This window comes from Mytilus californianus, unplaced genomic scaffold (assembly GCF_021869535.1).
Source record: "Mytilus californianus isolate M0D057914Y unplaced genomic scaffold, xbMytCali1.0.p SCAF_2, whole genome shotgun sequence".
NCBI classification, from domain to species: Eukaryota; Metazoa; Mollusca; class Bivalvia; order Mytilida; family Mytilidae; genus Mytilus; species Mytilus californianus.
The window spans coordinates 54,183,903-54,197,290 of NW_026262668.1; the positions used below are offsets into that span (position 1 = coordinate 54,183,903).

Sequence of the window (13,388 nt, forward strand, 5' to 3'; positions counted from 1 at the left end):
TTGTCAAAAAGTCTAGTACTTCATCAATTACGTCGTTTTTGTCTGGAAAAAACAACAGAAGATAAACGATTATATGCATGCATGTACAACATGTTGGTTTTGACATAATATATAAAACCAAATTAGTATAACTTGCAAAAAGAGATTAAAAAACAACAACAGATAATAATAATGATGATGATAATAATAATGATAATAATAAAGTTGTAATTATTATAGACATAATAACAATAATATTACTATTGATGTCATCAATTTTGTTATTGATAGATAAAACATATCTAAATATTTATTAATATACTTTTATCAACACCTATGCTTTCTGCTTATGACGTCTTTATACTTAATCCATTGGGGTGTAATAATGGATATTTTAGTCAGGAAGTCATGATTTCTTTATAAGTTGTAATCGGCTTTGAACAACCTTTCAATAACTGTGAGTATTCTAAAATCGGTGTTTTTAGTTTCCTTTAAGTTGTGTTTTGCTTTTTGTGTCGACCTGATGAGTCAAGTCATTACAACTGATTTTTATAGTTTGTTCTTAATTTGATGTAACAACACTGTCACAATTCAGGGTCATACAATTATGGCATTGTGCTAAAGCTAAGATCGCAGATTCTTCAGGTAAAGTTGACCCCAGAAGTTTTTTGCTGTTGAATTAAGGTCCTTTTGTTTTTGTCCTTTCCAACGATTTATATCTTCGGTTTCTTAAGATTTTGTCTTGAGTGCACAATTTTAAGGTTATTCCAGAACAAAATCTTTTGGACACGTAAATTATACATGTTTATATTACCACTAGGTTGGAACCAATGCTGGGCCACTACTTGTATCTTAGAATATTCTCCGCCCATGAGCCAGTGCATCGATTTTTGCATAATTCAAATCATACATCATTCTGTTTCGTGTTCTTTATGTGATTGTGCTGAAGCAAAAATTCGGATGTCTAAAAAAAAAGATGGCCTTACGCGTCTTTGGCGGTTATGTGTAGTCAAATTTGGGATTTTTTGCCCTCACATATAAAATATTTTTTGCTTCAAAAGGGTTATATCTCTACTATACCTAATTAAGGTTATTTATGAAACATACGATGAGAACAAAGAAATCCTGTCACATTTCTACTTTTTAAAGCGGATGTTGAAATTTTATTGCCCTTCATTCTGGTCGACCAATTTTGAAGAACCTACTTATTGGATTTAGTGTCAATTTGTTCTCTCCTGGATATGCATGAAATATTAAGCAAACAACAACCAGCACTCAATTAATCCAATACAATTTTAGATTGAAGAAATGGATGCAGATATTTGCTTTCATGAAGGACTGTCATTTTCAATTTCATATTAGCTTTCCCTTTATGGTATATGAGAGAATGAATGGCATTTTTATAGATCAATACTGCTTTGAGTATAAGTATGGCCATTTTCATCACTTCCTGTTTAAAACTGAAAATACACTCAGTTAACCCACAATTGTGTACTTTTCAGATTCATGCAAATTTTCTACTGAAATGGTAACTGTAACTTTGAAGCGATGCTTTTAAAAATTAACAAAAAATTAACAAAAGAAAATACATTAATTAAATGATTTCATTCTTTGGTAAACGACTGATTTAATATTCACGTGGATCCTATTCGAAATAGTAAGTTCATTCCCGTCTTTATATCTTTACACTGAATCCATTGGATATGTACTGATGATATTTTGTCGGGGATACCTGTTTTTTTTTTTTTTAAATTAATTGTTTTTGGCTTTGAGTTAGCATTCAGTAACTGCTAGTATTCTCGAATCGATAATTTGTGTCTTTAGTTTTTTTGTTAGTAGTTAATGTGCTTTTTATCGATCTGATGAGCCAAACCCTTTTCAACTATTTTTTAAAATTCTTTTTATGTTGTGTTGTTATACCACTGTCTTAGGTAAGGGGAGGGTTTGGTGCCTGCAAACATGTTTACCCCTCCACATTCTGTATGTTTCCGTCCCATGACAGGAGCCTGAAATTCAGCGGTTGTTGTTTGTTGCTGTATATCATACTTGTTTTCCGTTTGCTGTTTTGTACATAAATCAAGACATTGGTGTTCACGTTTGAATTGTTTACGTTTTGTCATGTCGGTGCCATTTATAGCTTGTTATGCGGTATGAATTTTGCACGTGTATTGATCTAAAGTTGCTACCATCTACGTCAATTGGTCTCTGATGAATAGTTCTCTCATGTTTAATAACACCACATCCATTTTTTATAAGGAAAACTTCAAATGGGTAAACTTATGTAAACTCAAATTTCTTGCAAATTGACAGTAAGCTAGGGAAAGAAGAACTGCTAATCATTGACTTTCAATTGCAGCACATCAGTATTAAGCGGAGACTGGTAACCAGACGGTTTTAGTTAAAACCTTTTAGTTTATCCAGAAACAATGCGATGCATTTCTATATATTTTAAGTTTTACTATGCTGTTAGTACCTTTTATCTTGGTTTATTTTGGGAGACTAAAAATTAGATTCTCCTATTGATTTTAAGATTGACCTCTTACTGTGTACTGGACCGGTCACTAACAGCAGGCTACTATTAGTGTCTATTTTGTAAGTCATTTATCTTGTTTACTAAAGTGGCATTTATCGTTTATTTTGGAATGAGTGAAAACTGGGCAGTCTGCTTTTGATCTTCCACAAGAAACATATCTTTGTATAATGGCTTTTACCTATCGTCAGTAATTTATAACTTAATTGTTGTTTATACATTTGTATGTTTTTGAGTTGCTTAACCTACAAGATGAAAGTTTATTTACAATAATATTCTATTTGTGTTGTCCCGACTAGTGTCAAAGTTTGTAAATCTAAAATTAATGTTGAACATATATCAAATATGTATTGCCAATAAATGCAAGATAAAAAACCTCGTAAATCATAACCCGTGACAATATTAAACTAGGCTGTAGACCAAATATTATAGTAATATGCTACGATATGATTTATAGTTGATGCTTAGCGTCCAGTTGCAATTATTTCATTCATCTGCAGGACGTCGATCTTGTCACGATAGACAGTCAGGATATTGTTCGACTTATAATTTGTTGTTGGCTAACACGAAATAATGTGAAAAGAGCAGAATACAACAATCACAAGCACACCTTTCCCGAAAACAAAAACCAGACTAACAAAGACAAAACAACAACGAGAACTTGTTACAGTGACAAATTGGGCTGGTGTAATATTTGTATGATTGCCAATGAGACAACTATCCTAAACCGTTTTTACGTGCAAACAAACAAACATCCACTTTGCCTATGTAGACCATAAACAACACAAGCAAATAAAAAACAACATGCACACACACAGTCTTCCGTCAATAGACCTCTCCCGCTTTAATAGTCTTTATGTCCTAAGGCTCGCGTCGTGTCGTCCGTCCACACCTCGCAACTCCTCCAAATAAAGTGAGTCGGGTTGGATTTCAATGATGGTTGTACAAAATCGTAATTATTGACATTGCATATCTCTTATTAAAAAAAATTCAATTATTTGAATAGATTTAGGGGTTTCCATAACAAAACATGAACTGCTAAGTAAGTATACATCTTGTATCCGAATCTTTTAAAACTGTTGGTAGATGCCAATGAAACATTCAATACATGATGGCATTTCACAACTATTTTATTTTTCATCAGATAGTCCTATAGCTACAATGTAAACATGGAACTTGCTATTATAGAACAGGGTATCCATTAATCAGTTATGTTTACATGTTTACCAGTTCATTGGTCGCTTCCGATATCCTACGAGATAAACATGGGATCCATTGAAGTCCTGTGACAAACTTTGGTTTAACTTACCGTCTAATCTTTAAACTTTTGTCGACCCGTATTAACGAAAACATCGCAGATTCAATATCCTTTGGTTCACAATCATGGAAGAGTCACATCTGCAATGATACATCAATTAATTTATTAATAAGTCGCAGATAAATCTGATTTTACATTATGCTGGTATTAAATAAATCTGTTTGATGTGGTAAATGATTCTGTCATATAAATTGGTATTGACCGATACTATAAAATGAAAACTGTGAATAAATCGTCTATAACATGTCAGAAACAATGGCTAGAAGATTACATTGATAGGATAAAGTCATAAACTTTGTATACGGAATATCTAAAGGTTAGTCGGTTTTAATTCATTATAAAAAATTCCTTTCGAGTTACCAAAATTAATTTGTTTACTATAGATTATATAATTATTGAATAGCATGGAATGATTAAAAAAAGTGAATCATTGTGCAATCAAAACCTGTTTGCAAATAAAATATCAAAACACAAAAAATATTGTCGATAAATAATGAAAAAATTAAAACAATCATCTATAAATATTTAGAATTACAAACATTTTCCATCAAAAGACTGATTGCATGACAAATTGTATTTGATTATATTAACATGAACAAGCTGATGTCGAAAGATAACTTTTTGATATGAAGTAAGTTTTGATTGTTCTTTATGCTAATCTAAGTTTCATGCATGTAGCTTTGAAATTGCATACAAAATTAACAAATTTCTTTTAGTGGTTAGAGCATATACTTTATATGTTTAACAATAACGTGTAAAAAGGAATTGACGGTAAACGTTGTATCTTACGATGTATTCGTGTTAATCTTGAATTTATTTTCATCATTTGATTGTCCGTTATGCTCGATATTGTTTGAGCATACGTGGGATTTCAGAAGGTGGCGCGTAATTACATGTGCCATGTATATATTAGATGTATATTTGGAATGGTCATGTTGTTTGCTCATTTACAATTCTAATTGATCATTCGACAAAAATGTGTGGTTATCGTCAAAATTAATGTTTTTTTGTTGCTAGATCTCAATTACTATCACATCAACCAATTATATCTGTTCGGGTTGCTCACCCAATTTTGTCAATATAACCATGGAAGTAAAATGATATAATACTTCCATGATATAACGGAACTATAAACAACTGTTATACAAGTAGAAGGTTTAGCTGGCTATAAAGCCAGGTTTAACCCACTGTTTTATTCGGAAAATGGCTGTACCAGGTCAGGAATTTGACAGTTGTTTTCCGTTCGTTCCTTTGGTTGATATAGTCGAACGTTTGTTTTTGTCAGGTGTTATTGACTTCCCCTTTTTGAATTTACCATGGACAAAAATGTTGGAGTTCGGTATTTTAGTCTTTATTTTTGTTCCTAAATAAAAGATGACCTTTGTGTTTTCATTGATCTTTTAAACAATGCATTGTTGCTTTCATGTTTAATGTTTGATTATGTTTTTGTATAATTGGTCTAAAAAGTAAAAATAACAAAAATACCGAACTCCAAGGAAAATTCAAATCGGAAAATTCCTTTCCAAATGGCAAAATCAAAAGCTCAAACACATCAAACGAATGGAAAACAACTGTCATATTCCTGACTTGGTACAAGCATTTCCTTATGTAGAAAATGGTGGATTAAACCTGGTTTTATAGCTTGCTAAACCCCTCTCTTGTATGCCAGTCGCATAACATTCTATTATATCGACAACAATGTGTGAAAAAAACAAACAAACATAACAGGTAAAATTGTCAAAAATAGTGGTATAGCAGTCAACATTGTGTTATAATCTTAATCACTATAAAAACAAACAAATATGTCAACAAAGAAAAAAAACTAAATTTATGTATAAGTAATAAACACACACACACATATATATACTTTTATGTTAAGTATCCATTTTTATCTCAACTTGTTCGATTCGCTCGTGTATGTAACAACGTGTTTGATTTTCACGAAAGAAATCTCTGTATTACTGAAAAAATATTACACCATGGTTTTCGATATCGCAAATTTATCAAAACTTTTACTAAAATTTTTTCATCGATACTAGGAAATCATTCGTAAATATAAATCAACGTGCAGACATTTTATACGTTCAGGTATTTCATATCCCATCTTTTATTGTAATATTCTATGCAAAGCACAAAAATGTCGTCATTCACCCCAAAAGCTAACCAAACCTTTAAAATGACTTATTCAGATTGGATATAGTTACGATATTGTTGTCAAGTCATTAAAGATGGCATTTTTTTGGAATTAATATTGATTCACTCATAGGGTCTTTGCATCGGAAATAAACACATTTATTCTAAAACCAGTTGTTGGCATGATCATGATGATACGGGGTATGTTTTTCTCGTATAATTTGTAAAAGCATGATACTAAACCCCTAACGGGAGGGATTGTGCTTGATTTTCATATGATGCAGACATAATCTTTCGATTAATTTAATTGAGGTCTGGAGCTGGCATGTCAGTACATTTATTTGTAACTGCTAGTTTGTTAATTTATGTTGATCATTGTCATTTTGCTTAGTTTCTTTTGTTAGCTATTCTAACATCGCACTCCGACTTCTTTTAAACTGAGTTTTACCTTGCGTATTGCTATGTGTTTGTTTAATCCATACTGGCTAGAGGTATAGGGGGAGGGTTAAAATCTCACAAGAAGTGTTTAACCCCGCCTCATGTATGCGCCTGTCCAGCCTTGCGTGTTTTTTAATCTTGGTTCATTTATATATTTTGGAGTTTAGTGTGGCGTCTATTTTGCTGAACCAGTATACAATTATTGTTTAGGGGACAACTGAAGCCCGCATCCGGGTGAGGGATTTTCCTACTGCGTTGAAGACCCATTGGTGGCCTTGTGCTGTTTTCTGTGCTTAGGCCGGGTTTTGTCTCTTCGACACATTCCCCGTTTCCATTTTTTAATTCTATATATAAATATACATTCTATTTTCGTGTACATATTGTAATAAATAACCATGGATAACTATTGTAAGAAAAATAAATCGAAAAAAAATGAAACAACACATGAGAATTTAAAAAAAAAATGCTATACGTCGTTAGTGAGTGATTATTTTTCTTTTACATCGTTTTAAATATATATGCTTAATATGACCCCTCACAGGTTGACCCCCATTAATCTCAAAAGAAGTGTTGTAAAATTTCTTTGAGTGTAGTATATTTGCTTAATGATGGTTCTCCTTTGTTATTTTGTGTGTCTTTGGATTTTAGTAACGGTTACACTTGATTCTTGCATTTACTAAGATAAGAAAAAATCAAAAATCATGTACTTTTATGGCGTCATATGTATAAAATATGGGCCAATATAAGATGGTTATATCGAGTTTAAAATAATTGAAAGTACTGCTTTGCTTAAAAAAAACCCAGTGATTTACATAATAAGGAATTTTGAAGGTATTATCATATCAATCAACCGACGCATGCTGGTATGGTCGATCAGTTGACTTTAGAAAAAAACTACACAAATCGTCTACATTTCATTTCATATAAATATAATAAGGTGTGGTATATTGTCATATAGGACAACTATTCACAAGTGTCCAAATGACGCGAATGTAAGCAACGCTATAGGTTATCGTACGGCCTTCAATATTGAGCAAAAAATATATACATGTAGTACAGAAAGCTATAAAATGTCCCAACGTGACAAAATGTGAAACAATTCAAACGAAAAAAACAACGTTCATATAAAAATAAGAAGATGTTGTATGATTGCCAAAATGAAAAAAAAGACTATCGGATAAAAGTACACATGAAACATCGATCATATGAGATTCTGAAATAACATTTTGAAACAAACTGTCACAAATAATTGCATTCATCAAACAATGGACACATGGCGGTTGAAAATATTTATCAATTATGGTTCCCATTTACGGACAGATAGGTTTATATTTATAATTTTAACAATAAAAAGACACCCACTAAGTATTATCCCATGACCAACTTTTTTCTATACTGTTAACTTGGTTTCTGATGATTTATTTTTATTGTAAGATTATCTTAAACGCTACATTGAGGATCTCAATTGATGTACATTTTCGAATTAGAACCTGAATGCAGATGAAAGAAGGATTTCTAACTTGATATAAATAATAAAAGTACAACGCTTTTAAGGCCAAGGCTGTAAGTTTATTGTAATAGGAACAAGGAATATTATACATGTATCATAATAACGGATTATACAGGAAAGGGAATACAGATGAAAACCGAATATAATTTTACTTGAGTCACGTTGTCGTTGCTGCATTCAGGGTTAACCTTCAGGAATGTTATGGTCAAAAGATTTGAATGGAAAAGAAGCATAAAAAGATAAATATATGTGAAGTACAAAAAAAAAAATCAAATCAGAAATCTTTTTAATCTTTGTAAAAAAACATGGATGAAAAAGTCATTCAAAACAATTTTTCGAAACTCATTTCTGGATTTTCTACTAACATCAGCAACGCCCTAAGCCAAAAAAATGGAAAGAGAAATATGTATGTCCGGTAAAACTTTATTTCGGATAATTTGCTTCTAAAATTCAGTCAACAGATGGATCTTCTTTGCAATTCATGAAATATCTTTTTTGTAATCTTGAGTCCTTGCTGGGTTAAAATAACCTATTGGAGCAACAAGTACGGACTTGTGAATACTTTTATGATTTTATGTTTTGTATTTTATTATTCTTGTTCAAATTTATGCTACTCCTATATTGCATTCAAATGCATTTTTATAATCGTTATTTGTAATAATGTAATTTTTCGATTTAGAATATAGAATAATGTTTAACCAATTACTGAAAATTCTAATCTATTAAGCCAAACCATGCTATTTCACTTTAGATTTGTTTAATTTTAACATTACATGCAACACATCATTAAACACCCAATCTATAAAAAAAATATTTTTTGACATTCCATTTAAAGCTCAGTGCTTGCTGACATGGCCTATTAGTATTCCTTCTAAAGATGTGTCATTGCTTACCTTTTTGATTAATATACAGATAGCGTGTATGCTGATGTCAATAAAAATGTATAATCTTCCTTAAATTTTTACTTAGTACAGCTGAGAATTTAAATGCATTAATCTCCACTGGAGAAGTTTAAATAGTTTCGTATAAGTTTATTCATGGTTCTATTTTGGTTCATTTAATCTGTCTTCTTCATTTTTGGTTTTTTTGTAATCGAGCCAGCATGTCAATGTTTTAACTTTTATTGAAATGTCAAGTTTCTTGAACTAAGAAGTATTTGTCTTAATCTTCTTTAAATTTCTTTTAAAGTCTTAGACAGCTTGCCAATAATAGTTTTGATACAACTATTCACGTGAAGGCTATCTTTGTTTTAAATAATAGTCTAATGACATTTGTCTCAAAATGCAGAGAACAAAGTATGACAAAGAGAAGTTTTAAAAAACAATATTGATACCCAATAGTCTTGAACGTGAAGTTTAAGAGAAAATGAAGCTCAAATATGCAGTTGTTTTATGTTTTTATTTGATTTAATCGCCTTTTTGTCGCATGCTTAATAGCAACTCTATGCTTTATTCATTTTATTTTTTAAAAAAGCGGGATTAAATACAAATGGTGTACGTGATGTATGAGGTACCAAAGTCCAAGCAGACAAGGGACTTGAAAACTAAAAAGCTAAAAAGCAGTGAAAGGAAAATAACATGATCGTTTCTGGACTTAAAAGAATAAATTGTTCTTGAGATTCGGTTCTTAAACATCCTTTGCGTTCATCCATTCGGCTTTGAATGGTGATGGTAAATCCCGAAAAGCGCTTCGGATGCATGAAATTCATTTAGTGTTGTTTTCATTTTTTCTTGACGGCTAGAAAATAACATTGGGTTTTGTTAAAAATTTTGCAGTATAAACTTATTTGCAAGTTACTTTTGGCCATTTTTCTAGTTTCACTCTATGTTAAAAGACAAAATATATTTTTTTTTTGAAGTTTTTGACTGCTTTCTCTAAATGTAAAATATTTAACACAAAATAAATTTTAACAACTGTACAGAAGATAATAATGTTGATAATATTAACACAAATCCAATGTAGTGATAATTTATGCATGGGATATGCGCATATAGTGACGATGTTAGTTGGGTATAATATTGACATTTCCACTGGGGACGAATTCATAAAACTTTACTCCGTACTCGTAGTAAAAAATTTGCACTCGAAACAACAAATCCAGTATTTTGATTGATTGATTTCTGAGTCAGGATACGATAATCGTAATCAAAAGTTGTATGACTACATTGTACAAGGCCTGATCACGTTATTAGATTGACCGTATTTTATAAAAGACCTCCAAAAATAGCAATAGTAACGGCTAGTGGACTGTGTTAAATCTACGCGACATGTATACTAAATAGGCCAAAAGGGCTTAGGTTGTGTGCACGTGAGACTGGTTTGGTCCTTTTGCATTTTGTTCTTGTGCCCAGTCAGAATGTCTGAGTCGGGTATTTTTTGTTGCTGTATTTGCGTCTGCTTTTTAGTAGGCGTCGAGTATTGGTGTGGTCTTTGAACTTTGCCATAGTTTTGGTAATTCCTTTTATCCTAAGTTATTATGTATTACATAATACTATTGTATTTCTTTTATCCTTATTATGTATTTCATAATACTATTGTATTTACATAGAAATTGAATTTTAACGGTAACTAATTAAACAAGATTGTACATGTATATCTTTTGATCCCAAAGCCTAAGTCCGGTCTTTACACTGGTATCGATCAGAGACAAACTTGACCGGTGCTTACCACTTCAACTTGTTTAATTGCACCAGGTTACGTTATTAATATCTTTCCATTTGTTATGTTGTGATATCATATACAAAGTCATTGGCTTTTGTAATCAACGATGTGTTTGTGATCTCATTTAATGATGATACCTTTCACACGGAAAGTAAGTAAATTTACTTCATTAATATTCTTGCATTTATCTATTATCTTATAAGATGTATTGATGATGAAACAGGAAGTAACGATTGTGGATTAAATGATTTAACATAGGTGCATTTATTTACTTTGATATTACTAATTTATTTTTATATAAAATGCACACATTTAATGAAGTAAACAATTGAAAACACGTCTGTTCTTTTATGTAATTCCCATTGGACTCTTGAACAAAATTAATTCCATGTCAGCTTATTTTTACATTTGCATATCATTTCCAATTTACGAGGTATACCATCAATATCCATTTTTAAATCCATACAGACAAACACAAATTTCTACTTCTATTTAAATTTTATGCACATTCAAAAGAACAACAAATTAATTGGGATAACCTTCTTTAACTATGATATAACTCGCAAGCACAACTGTTTTTTTATGTATAAAGTTTATGTATGTATTAGATGTAAGCTTCTCATGAGGGATGCTAGCCCCGACGATATGAGTCAATTACAACTGATTTACATAGAAGAAATAAATAAATATGTTACCTTCTCTTGTTCTGAAAAGAGCAATTAGTTTTAATAAAACAGGAACAGTGTTATTATCTCAAAGTTTCCAGATGCAGTAACACATTCAGAAGATGTTTTGTAGTTATGGATGTAGAATGAAATCTTAATTGCGTCTATTTTTCTGTCATCAAATTGATACCTTATCACTGCTTTTGTATGGCAATATGAATCGCTGTACTATCTTGTCTTTTCTGGTTTAATTGGCAAAATCTAAACTTTTTGCTGATAAATGATAACACTTCTATGTACATTTTAAGTATTCATTAAGATACACCTTAAGGACGTCGCTAGGTAAACTAAATTTGCGACAGTAAAATCTACGTTTTACGAAAGCAAAGCTTAAAATACAATACAGTTATCTCCTAATTTCTCATGTCAATTTTATTTGATTGGGAATTCGCGGTATTCCAATGCAACCAATGTTATAAAATTTCTGATCGTGTACAAACATTGTGATGTCATCAGCTTAACCGATATAAGTTTTGATTTCGCAGGAACTGGCTATGTTATTGCACAAACATTGGTAAAAAATAGCTATATTAAAGGTAAAGGTATAATTATTATCATTTCGGAAAGCACTTTCAAAAGAAGGACTTATTTAACAGAAGCATCTGAAATTTGATGAAAAAGGAAAGCACTCTTAATAATCGGACCTGTCTTATGTTTTCACCCTGTCTAGAAAATCGCATAATGAATTCAATGAATAAGGATTAAAAGAGGAGATGCGAGTATACGTCAACGCAACATCATCTTAAATACACAAGAACCCTATAAACATCTAACGATCAACATACGGTCTTCGAAAAGAGAAAGGTGTCCACACAATACTCAGCCACACGACAGGATTCAAATGATTTCTTTTTTATTGTTCCCTTAGTTCAGGTTATAGGACCATCTTAATTTATAGTTTAATCTGGTTGCCTGACGGCCTTGTCTTGGATCTAGAGTTTATGACTTTCAGGTAATAAACATTTCAAATTTGGATAGATGCTAGAAATATTTAGAAATATTTTTGATTACATGGAAAGAACAAAGAGGTTTCTAAACAATGCGATTAAACAGTATAGAAGAAATGCTAGATGGTTAAAACGCACGCACACTCATCCACGTCACTCTATCATTTGTTCTCGCTCTTTTTTCTTTTTTTTTCTTTCCCTAAAATTATATTTAAATTTAATATTTTAATATTTGAAATTTTAAGGAGACGTATGCATTCTGGCGCAAATACAAAATTTCAATCCTGGTATCTATGATGAGTTTATTTAAAAGATAAATATAATTTATATTGTAAATACTCATTATAGGAAGAAGACGTTATAAGCTTGATTTACTCGTCTTATCCCTTTTGCTTTGTTTTTGAAAATAACATGTGTAAAAACGAAAATATGTCGAGCTCTAAACAACTCCAAGCTGAACAAAATTTGTGAATAAACTTTACAAATACTTTCAAAAATCTGGAATCAAAACCAATTCCTCCTAATGAAAAAAGCTATCAATAAATAATAAAAAAAAAAACCAACCAGTGAAGAAGTTCCATTTGAACCAGCACAATGTTCAGGACGATTTAAAGCTTCCCTTTTGATGATGACTGTGTGTTACCCTCTAAATGATAATTAAATTAAACTTTCTTTATTGAAGCCATTGGTTGTTTATGTGTCGTAGTGTTGCTGTTTAAAGACGTAAACCCTTTATTTCCTTTTATTAATACATTGTACAAAAACATTTGACAGGGTTAAACTTTTTTTTTAGATCTAAACCCTCCGTTTTTTTTGCTCCAAAATGTAAAGTTGAAAATTACGGACACACAAGTCTAAACTATCATTGATATAGACACCAAACACATAAAAAAATGGTTCTTGACAAAATACAGTTCCTTTCAAAATCGATGAAACATGGCAGTCGCTCTGGAAAGGGTTAACAATAATTCATGGCATGTGCATGTGACAACCGGTAGTAACGGACAGTGTGAAAAGTCGATTCAGAGCCTAACGATCAATGCATGCATACGATGGCGATCGTAGAAAGTTTGTAGTTATAATATCAGAGTAGGCTAAATATGTCGTTTAGTAAGCTATAAACAGTTTATGTAAAAGCGATTGCTCT

At 31.3% G+C, this 13,388-nt stretch overlaps 1 protein-coding gene across 1 annotated transcript in view; it reads left to right on the forward strand.

The window, feature by feature from the left end:
* Positions 1 to 410: 410 nt before the first annotated feature.
* The window catches only part of LOC127730017 (FMRFamide receptor-like), a 34,064-nt gene continuing 21,086 nt past the window's right edge, over positions 411 to 13,388 (forward strand). Inside the window, exon 1 of the mRNA XM_052238064.1 lies at positions 411 to 436. The gene's annotated coding sequence lies outside the window, so the exon portion shown is untranslated. The remainder of the gene's footprint in view (positions 437 to 13,388) is intronic.